Source organism: Onychostruthus taczanowskii, unplaced genomic scaffold (genome assembly GCF_017590055.1).
Source record: "Onychostruthus taczanowskii isolate IOZ18803 unplaced genomic scaffold, ASM1759005v1 scaffold47, whole genome shotgun sequence".
NCBI lineage: Eukaryota > Metazoa > Chordata > Aves > Passeriformes > Passeridae > Onychostruthus > Onychostruthus taczanowskii.
The window spans coordinates 3,581,043-3,596,984 of NW_024502236.1; the positions used below are offsets into that span (position 1 = coordinate 3,581,043).

Here is a 15,942-nt window from a genome sequence, read left to right on the forward strand (position 1 = left end):
GCTTTAGTTCTTATGGGTTTTCATACAAAAATAAGGAAGTCAAAGAGTGACACCAGTGGTGAGAATCAGTAGAGAGGAGGCGCCCCAGAGCATGACAGCAGTTCAAGGTTTTGTCTACCTTGATTGGGACTGAAAGAAGATCACAACAGCAACATCACAGTGAGAATTCTGCAACCTGCTCTTCCAGAGAATTGAGGTTTTTATGAGAATATGAAAATATTGTAAACTGTAGAAGAGAACGGGAAGTAATTACAGATTAAGTGGACTATTCAATGACAAAAGACTGACAAACCCTTTTGATATTGAAAAATATTTAGTAATTTAGAGGAAATTTCAAATATGTAAAAGAACATAGGACAATTCAAAACTACCAGAAAGCAGAAAAGAAGACAAAGAATAGAGTGGTGCATGGATTTGCTTGGAGTTAAGTGTAACTGTGAAAAGACTTCAAATCATTTCTTTGATCTGGGGTTTTAGTGAGATTCTTTGCTGCAATTCTGATATAGAACAACCTGGTAAAATATGAGACAGCATTGTAACCGTAGGTAAAATATGGACCTTTTCTTTATGCTGAACAGTAGATATATGTCAGTATGTTCAAACCAGTTTAGTAGAAGAGGATAAAATCATAGCATCAGAGAATCATTTAGGTTGTAAAAAAACTTTGAGATCACCAGGTCCAACTGTTAACTCAGCACTGCCAAGCCCACCACTAAACCATGCCCCTCAGTGCCACATCTCCATGTCTTGTAAATGCCTCCAGGAACAGGCACTCAGTCACTTCCCTGGACAGCATCCGACCTCCTGCCTCTGCCCCTGTGAAATCTTTGGCACCAGAAGTTCCATCAGCAGAATGAATCACCTTAATGATCACCTTTTAATGGATTTCTGCAAAGCCTCTCTTTTCCAAATATTTTAAAAGCACTGTTGTTTAACAATTGCACAATGCACTTTTCTCCTTGAAATCTATTTTAATCAGTTCTGTACAGAAAACTAAAAAAACCCCCAGGATGCTCATTTTACTTTTCCCTTCCTCTCCTCCCACGTGTTCTACTTGGAGGTACATTGTGCAAAGATCCCTGCTGTGGGTGTATGACTGTCCATGGTAACACTGGCACGGTTCTTGTAGAACTGTGTAGTTAATTTTTTATGGCATATGAGATTTACTATTACTCTCACCTTTGGACTGGAAAGAGACACGTGTAGCCCAGCAGATGCAGAAGATGCAGTCAGGCTAATTATAGGGATAACTGCAAACCTTAGCTGTGCTAAGTAATAATTAAAACATAAGCAAGGAACAATGACTGTCCTGAGAAATCCCTCAGCTCATTCAACAGTGGCAAAAACAGGGTAAATCTTGCCCCACAGAGGGAACAGTGAGACAGAAGGGCTCAATTAAGACCTTCACTGACACCTCCCCTCTCTGGATTTCTGAGAGAAGAAGAAGAAGAATCTCTATGAGATGCTCAGCAGCATGTAATGGCTGATGCTAGAAGCACTTTTATCTCAGTCTGACTTTACACATCTAAATTGCTTTCACAAATATAAGCACCTACAAGTTTGGAACCTTCTTGCATTGACTAGCATTTAGTTACTTATTTAATGAAAAAAAAATGTTATTTCTGCATAGGTAAAATTTGTGTCTCCTCACTTTTGCTAAATCTTCACTCATTCTACTTTAGAAAGAGGCACAACATATTTATTAAGAAATGGGTTATTTTCTTCCTCTTATTGCTTATTTCTTCTCTATCACAGCAGTCAGAGTAAGAGAAGATGCTGCATTATATACTCTTGGCTGTACTGGATGTAGTTTGTTGCACAGACAGGGTCATATTGCCATTGATTCTTGTTTTGTTGTGAGGGGATCCTTTTATTTAGAGAACTTATAAGGGGAGGGGAAAGACTGATGAAACTTTAACAGAGATCACAGGTTTTATTGAGTTGTCCACAATGACTTGATCTCTTTTTCTGGTATTTCTAAATTAATTTAGAACCTAAGAGAGGTCACAAATAGTTCAAATTACTTCTTTCAGTGCCTGCTAACTTTCATACTGTTGAATTTTGTTTGACATTGTGTCATCCACTGCTGTAGATCTCAGGGTTCCCTTTTGAAGTTCCCCACACAGTGTGTTTTGGATTTGAGCAACCCAGCTAATTGTGACATTTGCAGGTGCTGTCATCTATTTGCCTAACTTTCTTTCCATTATTTCCATGTATTAAATAACAAACATCATAACATGAAGCAGTGAAGCAGCCCACTTGATCTTTCAGTCACAGTGGAGAACGACTATATATTTTTACTCTAGACTTTGTCATCCAGCCATTTTCACTCCATGATAAGGATTTTCCTTTCCCCCACTGACTACTTAACTTCCTTAACAGCTGCTCCTGAGGAGAAAATTTTTGAAGTCCAAATATTATGTTGACTGATTATTTTTTCCCTTCTTTTCTAATAATTGATTTAAAAAAGAAAAGACACAAATGAGAGAGCTAATAGAATAGTGAGGAATTAATATCTTTTCCAAAAAAGGACCTGGTAACTATGATATTAGCATTTCAGCATCTTACTTTAAATAGAACCTCCTCTAATTCCCAGTCTCTATTTCTTCCTATTGTGCAGAAATAAACTTCACTAGATTAATCTATAACAACTTTCTGAAAACTTGTCACAGTACTATTCAATTCTTCAGTACTGAAGAGTCTTTACGTTTGTCGAAAGAGAAAGTAAAACACGGCCACATATAAATACGAAATGTTTGTAATCTTCATCACATTATTCAAAAAAGTACATTTCTTTAATGCAAGAAGGGAGAGGTATTGTCACTTTCACAAACCAGAGAGATTGAGACCTTTCAATTACATTAGCACCCAAATATAACAGGCAAAGTCACTCAAATCAGACTAAAAGTCCACACTTCTAGAGACTTTTTGATCTTAACCTTTCTGCACTTCTACTACTTTTATAATATTGAACTGGGAATTTTACAGCTAAACTCTTTCCCATTCAAAAGTCAAACATTATCTGCACAGCTGTGGGATTATTAAAATTTGTATCTGAATATTGCAATTTGAGATTTCATAGGGTTTTTTACTACATCCTTTAAAGAGTTAAGACAACAATGCTCACCTAAATACTTTAAACTTCTTATTCCTAAGGTGCAGAACATAACATTCAAACCTTGTGGCAAGTGGAAGTAAAATAGATTTAATCCAATTTTCAGCCTCCTTTATCATGAGGATATCTACATATCCTCACATAATTCAGTTGTCTCTTTGAGATTGCCTAGGACTGAGCGGGAAATGCTCAGCTGCCCATGAGCTCCAGCCAGGATGGCTGGGATTTGTCCAGTGGTGCCTGGAACACTTGGAGTTCCTGCAGCCTCAGGGTATGTCTGGAAAACAGCCTAATGGCCATTTTCTTGCTTCCCTCCACAGCAGAGTTCTTCCCAAGATGGACCTAGAGCTCTTAGGGCCGTTTCTGGCTGGTCTAGTGGTCCTTTCCCCGGAAAAAGGCTGGGGCACAGAGGATACAGAACAGGTGAACTTCTGCCCTTGCTGTGGGCAAGGGCATCTCTTCAGCTTCCGTAATGGAAAGTCAATGCTGCAGATTATTTAAAGAGAAAAGTTTGGAGTTCCCATCACTGTTCCCCCTCCTTGTTCATATGCCATAGTCCTCTCCTCTCAGACAATGAAGAACAAAGATAATTTTAGTTTTATTTGTACAGCTACTTTTACTTTCATGATCCACTGAGATTCAGCCCTTGAATTTCAATTGGTGTTGTTTATTTTAAACACCTTCATTACTGCAGTCTTTATATGTGCATATATTATGTAGCTTTTAATATTTATGACAACGAAATAGTCTTATTAAATGTGTGTTATTATTAAATACAAGAGATGCATTAATTTCAAGAAGAACTGTGGGGCAAGCTGTGTAATTACTACATTATAAAACACAATGTGAAAACATCATACTGATAGAGAAAACACGTTCCAACGTGATACACAGACTTCAAACTGTGAGATGGTGCTGTTTAACTCAGAGCACAGGCACTAGGCCTTTAATGTACTGCCCAGAAACGACTTTCATAAATATGTGTTTTGGACTAGTCATCATTTTGGCAAACCAGAGGGCTCATCCCTTGATCCCAATGCTGACAATGACATCTAGCGCGAACTTGGACAAACTATTAAATTGTGCCGAGCTCCTGCTTTTCACTGTGGGTATCATGTCACAAAAGGATGTCATACTCATAGCTACATCCTGTTTGTTAGAAGCTGTCTGTGGAAAACGATTAAATAGAGGTATATGAATGGAGAAAGACACAAGGACCTTTGCTTTCAAAGCAAATCTGAATGCTTTCCTGAGTACAAATGTCCATAAAGACTTCTGTGAGGTAATCATGGAACAGGAGGGACTTCTGCAAGATTGTGTATTATCCTGTTTTTCTAACTATTCCCTAACACTTGATGAATGTAATTGCAATGTCTTATTCATGGATGTGTACCACTTAAATGTGCTTCATATTTTTTCTACTTAAAATGCTGTAGCTTGTAGCCCTGTTAGTAAAGAGATTTACTTTTTTCATATACTGATGATAGTAATATTTTTAAGTGGATGCCACTGAACTGCTGTATATAAAACTGGCCTACCTTTAGATAACAGATTTTATCCAACAAAATATATAGATTGGTGAAAAGGCAATGGTTTAGACAGCTAGTTAGCAAACATTATCTGGTGAACAATTGTGAAGATGATTTATATTATGCTTTCTATTTTATATTTACTCCCTTTCCTTCATGTTCTTCTGTTGAATTACTTTGAACTGGTTTTGTGCAGTTTCATATGAACACTAATATTTACACTTCTTGGACTATGTTATTCCAATAACATATTGGAATAACATAATTCCAAGATGCTAAGACACATAAGTACAAGGACTTTTAGGATTACTGAGTTGAGGTTCGTGGGTTGATTTTCTTTGTCTAATAGATGATCATTAATAATCCAGTTCTCTTTTCCCCTTGACTACTACTCCTGTTAGCAACAATGCCCATTTCTCTTGCCAGCTTGTTGGGGGTTTTTTAGGTAAATACTTTTTTTTCCATTTACTTTTTATTTAAAGTTAAATTGAACAATTGTTTTGTCCCTGAAAGAACTTGAAATTGTTAAGATTTCATCTGTACACTTTCTATACTTTAATTTTTTTCCTCAATAATGCTCAATAACTAAATATTTAGTCTTCACTTAACTATTTCCATAAAGCACAGAACTATTGTCTGTCTGCATGCAACTGCTTCTTGATATCTGGGGGAACTCCTACCTCCAGGATACAGAAAAGCTTTTAGAGCTAAAGAAGAGACAAGGATTCGCCATTTTCTCTCAATCATTTATCATTTACCTTGTTTTTATTTAACAGTAAATGAAGAAAATTTATATGAACAAAGTAATGAACTGGTAAAACTATATTAATGAAAATCTAATCCTGGAAGAAACACAGGGTTTTTTTTTAAATTAAATAGCTTTAAATTAATAGGAAACATGAAGATTCTAAAATTTAGTATAAATTACATTAATTTGCATCCTTTTAACCTCTTTGTTAGATCACTTACCACTATTCCACCATTTTTTAAAAAACCTTTTTTGATTCTTTAACCAGTTTTCAAGATCAGGGCTGTGGAAGATAAACAAAAGCCCCAAACCAAGCAAAAAACCAAAACAAAACAACAAAAACCCCCAAACAATCAAAAAACCAAACAAAAGCCCCCACATCTATATGTTAGGAAATGTTCTCACTCCCTTACATTCCACAGAGTTAGAACTCAATGTGCATGCTCTCATTAATGAACACTCCTAAGTATTTGTCAAATATATTTATACACCTTTGCTTCAATACACAGATTTAAAGTTTAAAGCAGCTTTAAAGTTTATGAAGTCCTCTGTAGATCTGAAGCCAAACAGAAATTTTTAGAACAAGTATTTTCAAATGTTATTGCACTTAACAAAGATAGTTACATTTTCAGTATTTCCAATACCATGCTATGGACCCTAATGATAAAAGGGACTGGGACTGAATTTATTTGAATGTTTTAAAATCAGCAAGGATTTTATTTATTTCTCCTTATAGTGAGGTTTTCTGGCTTTTAAGGTTTTTTAAGGTATTTTTGAAGATCTACTCACATTCAAAAAGCTGTGAGTGAAAAATTATGTAAATGACAGCAATGTACTTAATACATTTTGAGAATTTGACTTTCTCAGTATTTCCTAATTTAATATGTTAATTGAACTATAGACTTACATTAGTAAACACTTTTCTTTATGCAGGGATCCTGTTTTCATGATCACTAGTTCTGAAATAAATCTCCACTGAAGACTTCACTCAGGGAGAAATTTACGATCAGCTCTTAAAAATGTAACATCACATATGGGGAGCTGTATTGGAGATGCAGTACATAAAATGCACTGATATAAAGCAACAGTAAATCGAGGCCTGACTGGTATTTTGTGGTTCTATCAAATGGAGAGAAGAGAAACAACTGATGATGATCAGAGAAGTCCGTACAATCCTCTAATGCAACGTTAAAAACATGGCAAAATTACTGTAATTCTCTTCAATGAGAAATTACTATCTGGTAAATTAGGATTGTCTTTTAGAAGAAAATATTGTTTATTATTTTTTCTCCCCTCACAAGAGTTCCTATGAATATTCCACTTCACTTTGTGTTATGCTACTATTTGTTTAAAACAACAGCTTTGAGGATATCTTACATGAAGATTAATCACCATTTTAGAGCCATGGCAAAAGCCTGTTTTATTGGTTAGCCATTTCACTTAACAAGAAAATAACTTTGCAACACAAAACTGAAATTTGAAAGTACCTAATAATTCTATTTTTCTCATACCATAAATATTCACATTTCCTCCTTTTATTGGATAGAGAAATTAGTGTTCATGTATAGAACAGAGAGGCAAAAATTATCCTCAAAACAGTCTTGAATGTAAATCTGCAAGCTCTTTTTCATGCTGAATAAGCTGATCTCCATCACAGAAACAGCTCAGGTTAAGATCTACATTGGTATCACCCAATGTAGACCCTGCTGTTTTAACAGATTCCATATTCTGCAGATGTTTTCACAGAACTGAAAAATTGGAAGCAGCTAAATTTACTTCAAGGAGATGGAAACTTACAAATTGAGTTTAGTGACATTTAGGGAATTAATGAGTTATTCCATTAATTTGTGTCATGTGGAACTGCTATTACACTCTGAAATGGACTAAAAGACCACCATTCTGTGTCTGGAAGTGATCAGCAGTCAATAAACCTCATTCTCTCATAATTTTAAAGGGAAAGAAGTTCTGGAACCTCAACAACTCTTCAGTACATGGTTTGAATCAGAAATATTGCTACTTCTAGCACCACTGCGCATACTGCTCTTATTCACACAAATGTTTAACATTCTTGATTCTAACTAGGAATTTCCCTAAATTAAGTTTTGTGGTAACAGGCTGCAAATTAATTACAGTTCATATAAAAGCTGGGGTTATCTTATTCTTTTTGATTCAGGCTTTTGGGAGTTTTATATTTCTCATTTACGCAAATAAACTGAGCAGATGCCAAGGGAAGGGCACACACAGGAGTTAATTCTCCCTTATGGTGACATTGTGCAGTTATCATATGGCCATAATATAATCAAATTTAGTGTTTGTTGTCTTAGACTAAACTGAACTAACCAGCATCATTACTATATTACTATATTGCCTACATTAGTCAGAGTTATGGCTATCTGTGGGCCTTTGCTCCAGATTTTCAGTTTATCTTTAGATTTACATTTTTGTTTTCCTAATTCTCAGTAGTAGGGTATAATATTGAGATGGTTTCAATATGTTTGAAATGTGTAGCACCCTCAGATACCACTTTTCAAAGTTACGGCCCTCCAGATTTATATATTACAATGGGGTTATCTGCTTGTAAAATAAATAGGAATTGACCAGGAAATACAAAAACTTATTCCCAGGTGGGAATATTCTGTTTGTTTACAAATATGAATTTTTGCCTGTAAATCTTTCCTTCTTTTAATGTTTCACAGTTACCAAGATGCACCAATGTCAATGAAGAACAACAATGTAAATCTGCAATATCCTCATGTCCTTTCTCTATATCTTTCAAGTTCTTTTTTTTCTTCCACTTTCCTGAACTCCTGTGGCTACGTTCCCAGAGCTTCTCTAAGCGCAAAAGAGCAGTGACTGCAGTTCCATTGTAGCCTCTCTCTTATTCCATGTGCAGCTTCAATTGCCTTCCTTCTCTTACATCCTCTTACACTTCTTATCACATAATAATTCATCCTCCGTATTCCTTCCCTCCTCCCATACAGATACACTCTGTCTCTCTTGCTGCTTTTTTCATTCATTGGTTCAAATGCAAAAGTTTGGTTTTGGAAAATGTAAAAAAAATTACAATTAATTAACCTCTTCCTAGCTCCTCTCTGTTTGAAGCATTCATTTCTAGAATTTATGAATATTAATTTACAAATATTAAAAAGAAAGAAAGCTTGTCTTTATAAAATTACTGATAGATTTCAAAATCATATAATCTCTTTGTAAGCTTTTCAGTCTTTACTTTGTAAAACACCTGCAGCATGAAAATAAGTAGGAGACTGTTGCAGATGCTTTTACACAACTTTTTCTGAATTTGGAAAATTTTCTACTAATGAATGAAATAATAGATTTCCAGAAGTTATAAGTTACTTATTTTCCATTAAAGTTTTGCAATTATAATCTCCAAGATGTCCCCTTTAAGCCCATTATGCAAAATTCTATAAATAAAACCTTTAATTTACCTTTGAATAGATATTGAGTGTGAGAATTTGTGGGAAAAAAATCCACAAGAAAGGTGGGTTTTAAATAATGGAATTGTTAATCTGCTATTTAAAAAGTGAAGTTTAACTAAGAATATTCTTTCTTAAAATATTTTCACACTGCACCTGAATGACTTGTTATTGAAGTATTTGAGTTCAAGTTCCATCAAAAAATTCCTTACCAAGCTGGTTTTGCAGACTTTCATTAAATCTCTGATGAAGCTTCTGAGTGCAAGTCCAAGTAAATTAAAGGCCCAATCAATAAAAATTGAAATCAGCCTTGCAAATCATGTTGCCCACTAAGAACTGTCATTAAATTAGAGTCAAATCAAATTACACAAGAACAAACAACAGCCGCTCCTCACATATGAGAAGGATCCTTAGCACAAACCTCCTTTTGCCTGGAGATGAGCACAGCCTGACCCTCTCTCCAGACTCCCAGGGTCGCCCCTTGGAGACGATTCCCACATCCTTGGCTCCTGGCTTAGAGAGCAGTGTGGGCCCAGCCCCGTGGCCTTGAATCACAGCTCTTATCCGCTTTGGTATTTCCAGCAGCTCACAGAGCTGATAAATAGTACATTCATTAGGCAGCCTGCGTGTTTACTGCCACAGACCAACACTTGGACTTTTTTAGCCAAAAAAACCCCAAACGGACTCAATGCTACACTCAGTTCCTTCCTTTTGGGCATGACTCTGCACGTCCCTGTCCTTGGCGGGGCGGTGATCGCAGCCCCTTCCAGGGATTGCCCCAAAAGTGCAGGAGGGCTCTCAGGTGCCCCTGGCAGGGCGGTGCCTGCTGGTGCTAAGGACGGAGGCAGGAGTGCCTGGCAGCATTCCCTGACACCATTGCCCTAAAAACAGGAGGCTGGGGCCAGCACTGTCTCCCACAGCAGACACCTCCTCCCACAGCGCCGGGCAAGGAGAGGAAAGGAGTCCTATGTCCCCTTGGAGCACCCACGCGGCTGGCAGCAGCAACAAGAGCAGTATCAGGTGTGCAAGCTGTGCCTGTTTTCTCTGGCTGCATTGTTTATATTGCCTTTCTTTATAGCAGCCAGAGGAGAGAAATTAAGGGGCTATTATCTCATAACAGCAGCTAAGAGTGTATTGGCCCTCCATGTTTAACATGCAGAAGCACAATGTAGAGGCAGCTCCAACCACTTTATAACATCCTGTCATTGGGTCAAAAAGCTGTAAAAATGCCTTTGCCCCTGAGGTTTCTCTTTTAAAACTTGCCCAGGTGTTGTAAATCAAGAGGATGATGGATCCTAAATGCCCAAGATATTTTGGGAAAAAAAGCAGGATTGCTTCAAAATGTTACACTAAGTGTGGGTTAGGTTCTGAGACTCATCACTAAAATTTACATTTTGACCATTCTGTTACTACAATTCAAAACCAAAATAATGATAAAAATACCTCTAAATTCTTCCTGTATCAGATGATAAACATTTAAGAAGAGCAATAGGCTTTGCAATATTTAATAATAATCACTCACAAAAAATGTCTTTATCACCACAGGAATTATGTACTTCACAAGTCACATCCTGAGTAAATGCTGTCTTAAAGAAAAAAATATTTCTCAAGCAAAAACCTCCCTAGAGCAGTAGCCAGACTGCCAGCTGTGGTACCTCAGATGGACTCAAGCCTGCAGTCTCATCTCCAAGTGTGTGTGGGCCATGAACAGCAGAGGCTGGGAATTTTCAGCCACTGCCTTCCTATCCCATCATGAGACACAAGTGCAACACATGATTTAGGTGGTCTGAGCTGAGTTTTTGACAACGCACAACATGGAAATTGGCAGTAGAACTGAAGAAATTAGAAGTGAATATGGTAAAATACATACTGTTGGAAAGATCTAGCCTAAGGATCAAAAGTTAACATTTGGATAAAAGAACACAGAATAGAGCTGTACAGCTACATTGGTCCACTGCTCCCTGTGCCCCAGCTCACAAGGATGTCCTCCCACAGGGAGGACCTCAGCAGTACCTCTCAAACAACTTAGCTCAACATAGTATCAATCCTACTTTATTAAAAATTCTGCCCCCAAATAATTCTTCTCCCAATAAAAGGCTCAGCTGACACAGGAAAATCTGCAGGTTCAAGGAACTTATGGAACAAATCCCCTTCAACTGTGCGAACTAAGTGCACTTAGGTTTTTGAAAAGGTGGAGATGAAAATAGTCTCTGAAAGTGCAAGATTTGCTGAACAAGCTGTTATATAGAATAGCAGCCAATGATTCTCACCCCAGGGCTTTCAAATACCAGAGGCACTTTCAAGCCATTTCTCCATCTACCATGCAATCTACTTCCTAGTCCAGGTAGAGCATCTTTCCTGGGTAACTTTGCAGGAAACCAGCCATTTACATGGATTTAGCATACTCCAAATGCTATCCATAGTCTAAAGCAAAGTTCTTTCAAGCAACAGTGAAGTTATCATGGTCAAGTTCCCATCTGATGGTTTCTTCCTAACAGAGGAAATGAACAAATTTGTCTCAGCAAACTAATTGCAATGGCTGAGATGGAGAATTTTGGGATTGTGTTCTTTTGCTCATTTCAGTGTAGTGCCAAGCAAAAATCCCCCACAGCAAATATGCATAAAGATATGTGTGACTGACAGTCATCTTTTCTCAGACATACAAATCTGCTTTGATATTGCAGTAACTACAAGGCTGGGTTTTTGTCAGGGAAAAGTGAGCCTTAGACTACTTTTGTTGTCCAGGGGCTTTGAAAAATGAGAGTCACACAGAGTTTGAGCAAATTCAACCCCAGAATCTCAAGGCAGACCTACAAAGGTGATAGTAATAAACAGCTTTATTCTCCTTCCCAAGCTGAAGAGTCATGACAGACATGACTCAGGGAGAAGATGTTTTGAGTAAACTTTGGTTTCTGCTAACCTTATAAACATGACAGGAATCTCTTTCTCTCCAGCCTTCAGGGCATTCCCAATGCATCCTTGTCACCAGTATATCTGCAGTGGATTCTACATCCATTGCCCATATTATCATGATGTCAGTAAATGAAGAATCAAAAAATGACCAGTGGAAAAAGTGTGTGGAGACCAAAAGTAAAAGGAAGGGAGTTGCATTTCCCAGATAAACCACAGATTAACCCAGGTACATCACTGTCAACCATGGACCTAAAGCTAGGTTGAGGTGACTCACAACATTGAGATAAAGACAATACATGCATAATATATGTACGTTAACCACATGCACAAGAAAATACAAGAAAATGCACCACTCCTTTTTTCCCCAGCCATGAAAGCAAAGCAGTACACAAGGCTGTTGTGACTCTTAGAAAAATGTTTGGTCTGCTGTTCTGTATTTGTGTCTTTTCAATGAGGCTCTTGGTGCAATGGTTGGTGCACATCAGTGCCTGCCTTACTCAAGCCAGACAACCACTTTATCCAGAATACCTCCAACTACAGGTGTTTATGGGGGACATCTTTCCATTCAAAAGGAGGTGCAACAAAGCCCATAAGAGTAAAGGGATCCATGCTTATTTTGCTGTAAGATCAAATATCGTGCCAATCATATTTGTAAAAGAAGGCATAAGGAGACAGGAATTCCTGAACATGAGGGTGTCATTTAGAAAACAAAAAAAGATGACTGTTTTTTGAGTTTTCACTCAGGTTTTGCAAACATTCTTGAGAAGAGTTCATCAATGTGAGGCTTACTCTTACTGTATCTAGAATTGGCATGAAAGAAGAGATGAAGAGAAAAAAAAAAAATTAGTCTGAAATTTTTACATACGTGATATATATTGCAATGAATTACAACTGAAATATCCAGAAGCCTTATGCAAAATTAAACTCTACCAAAAAGATCACTCTGATGTAAATATTTTTACTATGTGAAGGCCAAAGCTGAAACAATTTCATTCTTCTGTCCTGTGTAATACAAAAGCATTAGCTTTTCAAACTTGTATTTAACTGCATTATAAAAGCAATACCCACATTTAAACAGGGTCTGCCATATGTATTTAATGCTTGTTTTATTAAAAATATCAGAAGCTGCTCTCAATAGATAAATGAATGTCATATGAAACCACATCCAAAAGATCTGAAAAACTTCAAGTGCACTTCTAATCCAACTTTATCAGTTAAGCGACCTATCCCAGGTCTCTTGCTGAAGAGTTTCAATAAACAAGTTTTGGAGATTATTAAACACTGTTTGTCATGTTTAAGGGTCAGATTTTTGAGGAAAACCTTTTTTGGAGTTGCTTTTAAGTATTTTAACACATTCTTTACCTAAAAATCTCGAAAGAGCTTCAACTGTTTTCAAGGCAAGGAAGTTAAACAAAGGATGAGACCAAGTGAAACTCCATATTTTCTTTTGCTGAGTAGAATAACAAACCCAGAAAACTGTTCATATATTTTTGACTACTGTGTGCTATTTCAACAGCACAAAACTAGTAATAACTTACTTTACCTCTTCTGGTGAACTGGATTAACATTGCCTTTGGTACAGAGAAAGGTCTCAAAATGGCTGCACCCAAAACAGCCAAGTTCTCTCAGTGCTTCCAAGTCATGACTGTTAACTCAGAAATGTCCCTCTAACTCTGTTTTCTTTGGATAAGCACCTGGAAAAAGACACTGTGGACTGTAGAAGGAAATAAAAATTCTCCCCAGCACTCTGAAGTGACCTAGCTCTTAAAACAGGCAGGACCTGGCACTGTGGGTTTTTGACATGCTGTAGTTCCTTAGTTGGGAACCAGGGTTCACCATGGATCAGACTTTGGCAAGCAAAAGAGTGCTGGGTGGGTCAGTGCCTCTGCAGCTTTTCTTTGGCATCAAACTTGTGAAACACTAAGGACGTGTCTCCCAAAAGAAAAACTGGGAGTCGCAGATCCATTGGATCTCCAGATTTTCCCAGAATATCTTAATAGAGATTTTTTTTCCAAATGCAAGAAGCAAAGTAAAGTCACAAGAATGACAATGTTCTCTCTTACTTACAGGAACAAGCATTCTCAGATGGGCCCAAGTTTGGAACCCAACCCCATTTAGCCATGCCACAAAGTGCATTTATTTCCTACAGAAGCATCACATCAGTGTAACGCTGAGTCTACAAGGCACACTTACACTCCAACTGCACTGCAAAGGTAAAATATGTCAGACTTTACTTAAAATAGGCAATATGTTTTATGACTTTAAAATGAAATCACAGAAGACCTAACTCCATCCAGCTGTTCTTAATAGAGCTTTTTTCTCCCTTTGTTTTTCATTCTCTACCTTAATCCACTTCAAAATTACCTCACAGTCTCATTCATTTTTTGCTCGTAACTTGATAACTCTTGCCAAAGCAATGCATTGCACATTACAGGGTAAAAAACCTAAATTAAAGAACAGAGAAAGAAATAGAGAAAATGTATATTCATTAAAGCTGGTGATGCTGCAGTGAAAATTTGCATAGCAACCTGCAACTAAGCCTGATAGAATTACAAATTTATCATGCCTTTGAAGGGCAGATGAAACATTCCCCACATTTTCTGCATCAGTCATTTCTATTCAGTTCAGCTTAGTATAAACAATTCCCCTTATTTTGCAACTAATTGAAGAATTAATACAAAAGGATTGAACACCTGTTGCTCTGTTGGCAGAAACCAGCAATTACAATGTTTCTTTCCAGTGAACTTAAACTACAAAAGAAAAAAAATTAAAATAACAAAAGAAAATGTACTGGTGATCAGAGTCTTTTTGAATCCACAGAGGATATTGCAGTTTTTACTCAGGTTGTGACTGGTCCCTGTTAGGCTTCACTGGTTGATGGAGGTCTCCCCTCAATCCTCCCATTTAGCCACTGCTCCCTTAAGCATTTTCCATCAGCTTGGAGCAATTCTGATTCACTCAACCTCATCTCTCCTCTGTCCCATATAGTTTAAGACAAACTTAAAATTCAGTCTGGATCCACCTGTGATGCAGATCCTCTTTCTCAATTTCCTATCACAAAAATTAATCACTGAAAATAAGTGCTGTAAAAAGATAAAATGAGTCCATTTTCATCTCCTCCTGTTAATCCTTATCTAGAAATGGGTTCAGGTAAACTTTAAGCTGGTAGGAGACAAACATAGAGACCTGTGAGCAAATGATCTTTTTTAATACACAGATATGAAAAGAAAACACAACCAAAACACAATCAACCTTCAAATCCACTTAAAATAAACATTCTTAACTTCCTTGCTGGTGCAAAACATAAAACAACTAAACACTGGAAATATCAAACATCTTGTTATGTTCACCTCCAATAAAAGTAAAGTCAGAAATTCAGGGCTTCCAAAATACCCTGAAAAGAGAACTGTTTGCTAAGAGAACTGTTAACCTGGCAGCTCCAGGAACAGATCCCTCACCCCTATGTGGAACAGACACATGTCACCCTCTCCTCATCCCATAGGAGTCTGATCTGTCCCTGACCACAACATCACAGGGGTGTTGTGCTCTGCTCTTTTGTGGAGTACATAAACAAACCTAAGTCACTTTCCAGCAAAATTATCACTATTGCTGTCTTTAATGACAAATCATTCTTGAAAATAATACTCCTTTTCACTTTTTATGGAAAAGTATGTGGAAAAAGACAGTATCACTTTTTCCCTACTATTTTGGAATGAGCATCACTGTCTGGTCCAGATGCTCTGACTTTGGCAATAATGTGTGCTCCATTTCACTGGGGAGGCCTCATCTTTGAGGTCACTTCCAGAAGCAGCTCTCACTTAAAAAGTCATGGTGAATATACAGGCACAGGTCTTTTCTCTCTTGCTTCATAATTGTTTCTAGGAGTGGAAATACTCTTTTTGTCAGAATATCTGCTCATGGGAGGTACATTTTAAGGGACATTTCTTTGTTTTTCCAGACAGGATGAGAAAGACTGCAAACTAGAATGAAATGGGGTCACACAAATTGGGGCATAAACAAGCCTAATTTTTTTCTCCAGAGTCAGATTGGAATCTCTCTCTTTTTTTTTTTTTTTTTTTTTTTTTTTTTTTTTTTTCCTTGGTTCATTCTGGTAGTTCCTAAAAAAACCCAAACTATTGCACCCATCCTACATGGGTGGAGGCACCCAGTGCTGGGACCTTATACTGGGGGCAGTTTCCAGTG

The 15,942-nt window shown here is 37.2% G+C and overlaps 1 protein-coding gene across 7 annotated transcripts in view; it reads right to left on the reverse strand.

Annotated features, from left to right (window-relative positions):
* LOC121341351 overlaps positions 1-15,942 on the reverse strand; it is a 227,271-nt gene that overhangs the window by 18,757 nt on the left and 192,572 nt on the right. The window lies entirely within an intron of this gene.